The 7894-nt window shown below is 55.9% G+C and overlaps 1 long non-coding RNA gene across 1 annotated transcript; it reads left to right on the plus strand.

The window, feature by feature from the left end:
• Positions 1-616: 616 nt before the first annotated feature.
• On the plus strand, positions 617-6914 carry LOC127028338 (uncharacterized). The gene is made up of 3 exons (XR_007767996.1): positions 617-733; positions 5044-5139; positions 6758-6914. It is a non-coding gene; the product is annotated as an uncharacterized LOC127028338 (long non-coding RNA).
• The last annotated feature ends 980 nt before the right edge of the window (positions 6915-7894 follow it).

Consider the following 7894-nt stretch of genomic DNA (forward strand, 5'->3'; position numbering starts at 1 on the left):
GTTTTCTGAAGCATAAGAATCCTGCGTCCGGCTCTGCACACGCCGTAGGGGATTTGCGACTTTCTGTGGCTCTGGCTTGCCTTTGCCAGGCTTCAAGTGCTGTTTTTCCAAGCTCAAGTGAGGATTGCATCAGCCTGCTCCTGGCTAGACGTGCGCCCCCTCTTGCTGCTTGTGAGCATCTGCTGGGAAAGAGCTTGAGAAAACTGCAATAAAATCCTGTTAGCAATTGTAACCTTTGTGAGGTGTGTCCTTGCAAGTGGTTTTGGAGCTGCAAAGGCCGTGGCAATTGACGGCACTAAGAGTCTCCCCATGATTTGACTCCTTGGGACGGGAGGGGAAAAGAAGGGGAAGGGAGGAAGAAGGGCAGGGCAGGGCAGGGCAGGGCAGGGTATTGGCAAGCCTATTTCAGCCGTGCTGGTGTTACCGCACTGGATTTCCTTCCGTTTTTCTTCTAGTTCATGTGCGGGTAGCGGAAAAACCAAAGGCAGTTGAAGTATGCGCTAGCTAAACCCCCTTTCTATTGCCAGCAATAGAGGTGCCTGTCGGCTGGGAGCATGAGAAGGAGCCCGTGTTCCAAGTCTTGATTCCTTAAATGCAGTCCTAAGAATCTTTCCCTATTTGTTTTCACAATTTCCAGAACCTATTGGCTTTGGCCATGACATCGTGTGTTACCATTCCCTTTTGAGTGTTTGGACATGCGAAGCCCCGTGGAAGCGTGCTTAATGCAGATGAGGTGAGTTTACACGATTGTGTTGCACGTTTCTTTTGTAACTCTTTTGCAAAGTCCTTCCTTACTCAGAGAGCACAGCAAGCCCTTCCTAATTGCCGGTAAAAGTGGAGCAAAAAGCTGTTCTTCGTATGGAATTAGTAAAGGGTAACTGAGCGTTCAGGCAGTGGCTGGCAATGCAGACGGCATGTAAGAGAGAGGCGTGTGCGCGGTGTGGGGAGGTGGGAGGAGGAATGCGAGGGAGAGGGAGAAGCTTTCGATGTCTTGTGTGTGGTGTGGCTGCAAGGCACTTGGGCTGAGCTCTAAACGCGAGATCTGGCCCCAGTGCGAAACTGAAAAAGGCAAGGGCAAGGGCAAAGGGCAAAGGGGGGAGGAGGTGGGGCAGGGCGGGGCGAGGCGAGGCAGGGCAAGGACAAGAAGAAAAGAGAAGGAAAGAAAAGAGAAAAGAAGAAAAGAAAAACCCGAAAGGATTGTTAAAGCAAGAAGGCAGGCAAGTTACCCCTGCGCTTCCAACAAACTAGGCATCTGCATTGGCTAAAGCCTAAAAGAGTAAAAGACGTGACCTGTGTTTTTTGATGTGGCAGTCAGTGCAATTGTCGAGGCATTTGAGCCTTCCAGTCTGGATTGTTGCCAGATACAGCACTCCATGGGAATGTAATTAGTCCAGCTAGAGCTCCTTGTTTCCGGCTGGGGTATTTCAGCATCCCTTTGCCTTGCAGGGCCCTTTGCAAAGAGGCAAGCATGGTCTGAAAATGCACTGGCTCCCGGTGCGTTTTGAAGCAGGACTCAAAGCCCAGATTTTAGGTGGGCAATGAGATCCGGTTTGAAGTCGTTGCTCCTGACAGTCTGTCTTTTTCGCAAGAGCCCTCTGGAGAGGGGGCAGTCCTGGCAAGGGAGTGCATCTCTAGCCTCACTCTGCCTGCTGCTCCATCAGACGCCCGTGTGGACACGGGCGAGGAGGGCCTGTCTCTTCACAGAGAGCTGGCATCCAAAGGTTGTGATTCTTGAAGTGCCTAGACATAGCCTGGCAGCTTTCTGCCCTCATTGCAGCAGTTTTGCAGACGGATGAATTACCAAGCGTGTGCTAGAGGCTTGCTTTTCGTCGCTTCTTTTCTTCCTTGAAAAGCAACCGAAGGCAGTTCCTTTGGAGCTGAAGAAGCTCCTCAGTAATTTCATGCCACCGCCATTGGCAGGTGGCTTCAGCTGTGCGCAGGGCATGGCCAGCAAGGGCAGGGCCAGCCCCCTGGGCCTCGTGGGCCCGGGGAGTGCGTCGGGGCCAGCAGCCCAAAGGGCTTCCTGCGAAGGGTGCTGGGCGGAGGGGCGGCGGGCGGGGCTGCGCATGGGGGCCCCGTCCCCCCCGTGTCACAGTGCCAGCACCCGGCAAGGCAGCAGTCACAATGCCCCGGGGCAGGATAAAAGGGGGCATCGTCCCCTGTGCCGCGGCCAGCCTGCGCGGCAGGCAGCCCGCAGGCATCCGAGAGGAAGTCCTTGAGGAGGCGGTGGAATGCCTTGGAGGGAGGAAGACTGGAGGCTGGAGGAGGCTGCTGGAGGTTCTGCGCTGCAAGGGCAGCTGCTGGCGGGGCCCCCTTCCAAGCCCGTCTGATGGATGGCAATCCTGCTTGAGCCCTCAGGGAACAGGCGCCAGCTCCTGAGGAGATGAGAGGAACCAGCAAGCCCAGTGGCAAGAGCAAGGGAATGGCTTCTGGAGGAGCAGCTGAGGAGCGCGGCAGAGCTCTCTGTCCTCCTGCCCTGCAGAGCCAGGGTCAGCAGCCGTAAGAAAGGGGATGCAGAGGTGTGGGCAGGGGTGGCAGCGCTTTGGAGCCCCCCCGGTGTCCTGGCAGGCACGGGAAGGCTTCTTGCCGCCAAGGTGGATGAGGCCGGGGGCACGTGGCCCCTCTGGGAAGCCCCTGCCTGAGGTGGCTGCCGAGTGAGGAAGACTAGGGCTTGGGCACGTGCTGGGAGGCGTGAGCAGGCTGTGGGAGGAGGAAGCAGGTCTTGCTCGCGTGCTGAGGGAATAGCCGATCGGCAGCTGTGGGGTCAGGAAGGAATTTTCCCCCGGGGCAGATTGGCACTGCTCCCCGGGGGTTTTTTGCCTTCCTCTGGAGCACTGAGCATGAGCACTTGTCAGGGCTCCTGCGGTCCCTTTTGGCTAGGCTACTGCCTGCTGCTCATGCCCCACGAAGATGGCCTGTTGTGCCCTGCAGCTGGGGGGAGGAAGGCTTTTTTTCCCCCGCGGTGGGCTAGCAAGTGTCTGCGGGGGTTTTTTGCCTTCCTCTGCAGCATTGGGCACGGCCCCTTGGCAGGGCTCCTTTGGGCCCCGTGGTGGTTTAAGCCCAGCCAGCAAGGAAGCAGCACGCAGCCGCTTCCCCCTCCCCCTGGTAGTGGGGTGGGGAGGAGGGGGGAAACAAAAAGTAAAAGTCATGGGTGGAGATAAGAACAGTTGAATCACTAAACTAAAAGAAAATACACTCCTAACTAAGAATAACAATAATAATATAGTACCAAGAACTGTAAGGAAAAGGAATACAACCCAAAATGGAAAGAACCCCCAAGAAAAGGCAAGGATGCACAACGCAATTGCTCACCAGCCGCTGAGCGATGCCCCAGCAGCAATCCGCGCCTCCCGGCCAACTCCCCCCTCTTTCTCTACTGGGCATGACGTTCCATGGTATGGAATAGCCCTTTGGCTAGTTGGGGTCAGCTGCCCTGGCTATGCTCCCTCCCAGCTTCTTGTACACCTGCTTGCTAGCAGAGCATGGGAAAGTGAAAACTCCTTGACTTCAGAGAAGCGCTACTTAGTAACAACTAAAACATGAGTGTGTTCTCAACAGTCTTCTCCCCCTAAATCCCAAAGACAGCACTGTACCAGCTCCTAGGAAGACAATGAACTCTCTCGCAGCCGAAAGCAGGACAGGCCATTCTGAGTAGGTGCCTGCTGCTCGTGCTCCACGAAGGTGGCCCTGGTGCCCCGCCTGCGGGGGAAGGAAGCTTTGTGGCGTGCCAGGGTGGGCCCCAAGGCTGGCCCCCCTTGGGGCTTGCTTCTTGTCCTGTGTAGCATTGAGCAGAGCCCCTTGTCAGGGCTCCTCGGGGCCCTTTTGGCTCCGTTCTCGCCTGCTGCTCTTGCACCTCCAAGGCGCCACTCGTGCCCTGGCTCTCTCTGGCTCTCTTTCCCAGCGCTGGCCAAGAAGCACAGCGGAGCAGTTGTTGGCGCGCAAAAAGTCGGCTTGGCGTCCAGAAGTGTAATACTTTGGAAGATAGCACGCACCTCCTCCTCCTCCTCCTCCTCCTCTTTTGGGTGTGATCGGTGCCGATGCTCATTCTTCAACTTCTCGCTCTTCAGGAAACAGGGACTGCTCGGCCTGTATTCCTGCTGCCCTAGTCTTTGAGCTTTTCGTCCTAAGGGAGAGGTGACATTGATGAGAGTCCTTTCTTCTCCCAGGCTGCAAGAAAAAAAGAATTTAGAAACACAGGAGAAGAACTACTTCTAAACTAGGTGAGGGAACGTTTGGGGGTTTTTTGGATGCCAAGATAAAAATTCACATGACAAAAATTCCTTCTGCGAAAAGAGAGAGAAAAATGGCATTGCTACAAGGTTTCCGTTTGTCCTCGAGAGCACCTTCTTTGTGCATCGGTCAGTTGCCTGCTTCCCTGTTTCTGGCAAAGGTTAATGTTTTCTGAAGCATAAGAATCCTGCGTCCGGCTCTGCACACGACGTAGGGGATTTGCGACTTTCTGTGGCTCTGGCTTGCCTTTGCCAGGCTTCAAGTGCTGTTTTTCCAAGCTCAAGTGAGGATTGCATCAGCCTGCTCCTGGCTAGACGTGCGCCCCCTCTTGCTGCTTGTGAGCATCTGCTGGGAAAGAGCTTGAGAAAACTGCAATAAAATCCTGTTAGCAATTGTAACCTTTGTGAGGTGTGTCCTTGCAAGTGGTTTTGGAGCTGCAAAGGCCGTGGCAATTGACGGCACTAAGAGTCTCCCCATGATTTGACTCCTTGGGACGGGAGGGGAAAAGAAGGGGAAGGGAGGAAGAAGGGCAGGGCAGGGCAGGGCAGGGCAGGGCAGGGCAGGGTATTGGCAAGCCTATTTCAGCCGTGCTGGTGTTACCGCACTGGATTTCCTTCCGTTTTTCTTCTAGTTCATGTGCGGGTAGCGGAAAAACCAAAGGCAGTTGAAGTATGCGCTAGCTAAACCCCCTTTCTATTGCCAGCAATAGAGGTGCCTGTCGGCTGGGAGCATGAGAAGGAGCCCGTGTTCCAAGTCTTGATTCCTTAAATGCAGTCCTAAGAATCTTTCCCTATTTGTTTTCACAATTTCCAGAACCTATTGGCTTTGGCCATGACATCGTGTGTTACCATTCCCTTTTGAGTGTTTGGACATGCGAAGCCCCGTGGAAGCGTGCTTAATGCAGATGAGGTGAGTTTACACGATTGTGTTGCACGTTTCTTTTGTAACTCTTTTGCAAAGTCCTTCCTTACTCAGAGAGCACAGCAAGCCCTTCCTAATTGCCGGTAAAAGTGGAGCAAAAAGCTGTTCTTCGTATGGAATTAGTAAAGGGTAACTGAGCGTTCAGGCAGTGGCTGGCAATGCAGACGGCATGTAAGAGAGAGGCGTGTGCGCGGTGTGGGGAGGTGGGAGGAGGAATGCGAGGGAGAGGGAGAAGCTTTCGATGTCTTGTGTGTGGTGTGGCTGCAAGGCACTTGGGCTGAGCTCTAAACGCGAGATCTGGCCCCAGTGCGAAACTGAAAAAGGCAAGGGCAAGGGCAAAGGGCAAAGGGGGGAGGAGGTGGGGCAGGGCGGGGCGAGGCGAGGCAGGGCAAGGACAAGAAGAAAAGAGAAGGAAAGAAAAGAGAAAAGAAGAAAAGAAAAACCCGAAAGGATTGTTAAAGCAAGAAGGCAGGCAAGTTACCCCTGCGCTTCCAACAAACTAGGCATCTGCATTGGCTAAAGCCTAAAAGAGTAAAAGACGTGACCTGTGTTTTTTGATGTGGCAGTCAGTGCAATTGTCGAGGCATTTGAGCCTTCCAGTCTGGATTGTTGCCAGCTACAGCGCTCCATGGGAATGTAATTAGTCCAGCTAGAGCTCCTTGTTTCCGGCTGGGGTATTTCAGCATCCCTTTGCCTTGCAGGGCCCTTTGCAAAGAGGCAAGCATGGTCTGAAAATGCACTGGCTCCCGGTGCGTTTTGAAGCAGGACTCAAAGCCCAGATTTTAGGTGGGCAATGAGATCCGGTTTGAAGTCGTTGCTCCTGACAGTCTGTCTTTTTCGCAAGAGCCCTCTGGAGAGGGGGCAGTCCTGGCAAGGGAGTGCATCTCTAGCCTCCCTCTGCCTGCTGCTCCATCAGACGCCCGTGTGGACACGGGCGAGGAGGGCCTGTCTCTTCACAGAGAGCTGGCATCCAAAGGTTGTGATTCTTGAAGTGCCTAGACATAGCCTGGCAGCTTTCTGCCCTCATTGCAGCAGTTTTGCAGACGGATGAATTACCAAGCGTGTGCTAGAGGCTTGCTTTTCGTCGCTTCTTTTCTTCCTTGAAAAGCAACCAAAGGCAGTTCCTTTGGAGCTGAAGAAGCTCCTCAGTAATTTCATGCCACCGCCATTGGCAGGTGGCTTCAGCTGTGCGCAGGGCATGGCCAGCAAGGGCAGGGCCAGCCCCCTGGGCCTCGTGGGCCCGGGGAGTGCGTCGGGGCCAGCAGCCCAAAGGGCTTCCTGCGAAGGGTGCTGGGCGGAGGGGCGGCGGGCGGGGCTGCGCATGGGGGCCCCGTCCCCCCCGTGTCACAGTGCCAGCACCCGGCAAGGCAGCAGTCACAATGCCCCGGGGCAGGATAAAAGGGGGCATCGTCCCCTGTGCCGCGGCCAGCCTGCGCGGCAGGCAGCCCGCAGGCATCCGAGAGGAAGTCCTTGAGGAGGCGGTGGAATGCCTTGGAGGGAGGAAGACTGGAGGCTGGAGGAGGCTGCTGGAGGTTCTGCGCTGCAAGGGCAGCTGCTGGCGGGGCCCCCTTCCAAGCCCGTCTGATGGATGGCAATCCTGCTTGAGCCCTCAGGGAACAGGCGCCAGCTCCTGAGGAGATGAGAGGAACCAGCAAGCCCAGTGGCAAGAGCAAGGGAATGGCTTCTGGAGGAGCAGCTGAGGAGCGCGGCAGAGCTCTCTGTCCTCCTGCCCTGCAGAGCCAGGGTCAGCAGCCGTAAGAAAGGGGATGCAGAGGTGTGGGCAGGGGTGGCAGCGCTTTGGAGCCCCCCCGGTGTCCTGGCAGGCACGGGAAGGCTTCTTGCCGCCAAGGTGGATGAGGCCGGGGGCACGTGGCCCCTCTGGGAAGCCCCTGCCTGAGGTGGCTGCCGAGTGAGGAAGACTAGGGCTTGGGCACGTGCTGGGAGGCGTGAGCAGGCTGTGGGAGGAGGAAGCAGGTCTTGCTCGCGTGCTGAGGGAATAGCCGATCGGCAGCTGTGGGGTCAGGAAGGAATTTTCCCCCGGGGCAGATTGGCACTGCTCCCCGGGGGTTTTTTGCCTTCCTCTGGAGCACTGAGCATGAGCACTTGTCAGGGCTCCTGCGGTCCCTTTTGGCTAGGCTACTGCCTGCTGCTCATGCCCCACGAAGATGGCCTGTTGTGCCCTGCAGCTGGGGGGAGGAAGGCTTTTTTTCCCCCCGGTGGGCTAGCAAGTGTCTGCGGGGGTTTTTTGCCTTCCTCTGCAGCATTGGGCACGGCCCCTTGCAGGGCTCCTTTGGGCCCCGTGGTGGTTTAAGCCCAGCCAGCAAGGAAGCAGCACGCAGCCGCTTCCCCCTCCCCCTGGTAGTGGGGTGGGGAGGAGGGGGGAAACAAAAAGTAAAAGTCATGGCTGGAGATAAGAACAGTTGAATCACTAAACTAAAAGAAAATACACTCCTAACTAAGAATAACAATAATAATATAGTACCAAGAACTGTAAGGAAAAGGAATACAACCCAAAATGGAAAGAACCCCCAAGAAAAGGCAAAGGATGCACAACGCAATTGCTCACCAGCCGCTGAGCGATGCCCCAGCAGCAATCCGCGCCTCCCGGCCAACTCCCCCCTCTTTCTCTACTGGGCATGACGTTCCATGGTATGGAATAGCCCTTTGGCTAGTTGGGGTCAGCTGCCCTGGCTATGCTCCCTCCCAGCTTCTTGTACACCTGCTTGCTAGCAGAGCATGGGAA

This window comes from Gymnogyps californianus, unplaced genomic scaffold (assembly GCF_018139145.2).
Source record: "Gymnogyps californianus isolate 813 unplaced genomic scaffold, ASM1813914v2 HiC_scaffold_31, whole genome shotgun sequence".
NCBI classification, from domain to species: domain Eukaryota; kingdom Metazoa; phylum Chordata; class Aves; order Accipitriformes; family Cathartidae; genus Gymnogyps; species Gymnogyps californianus.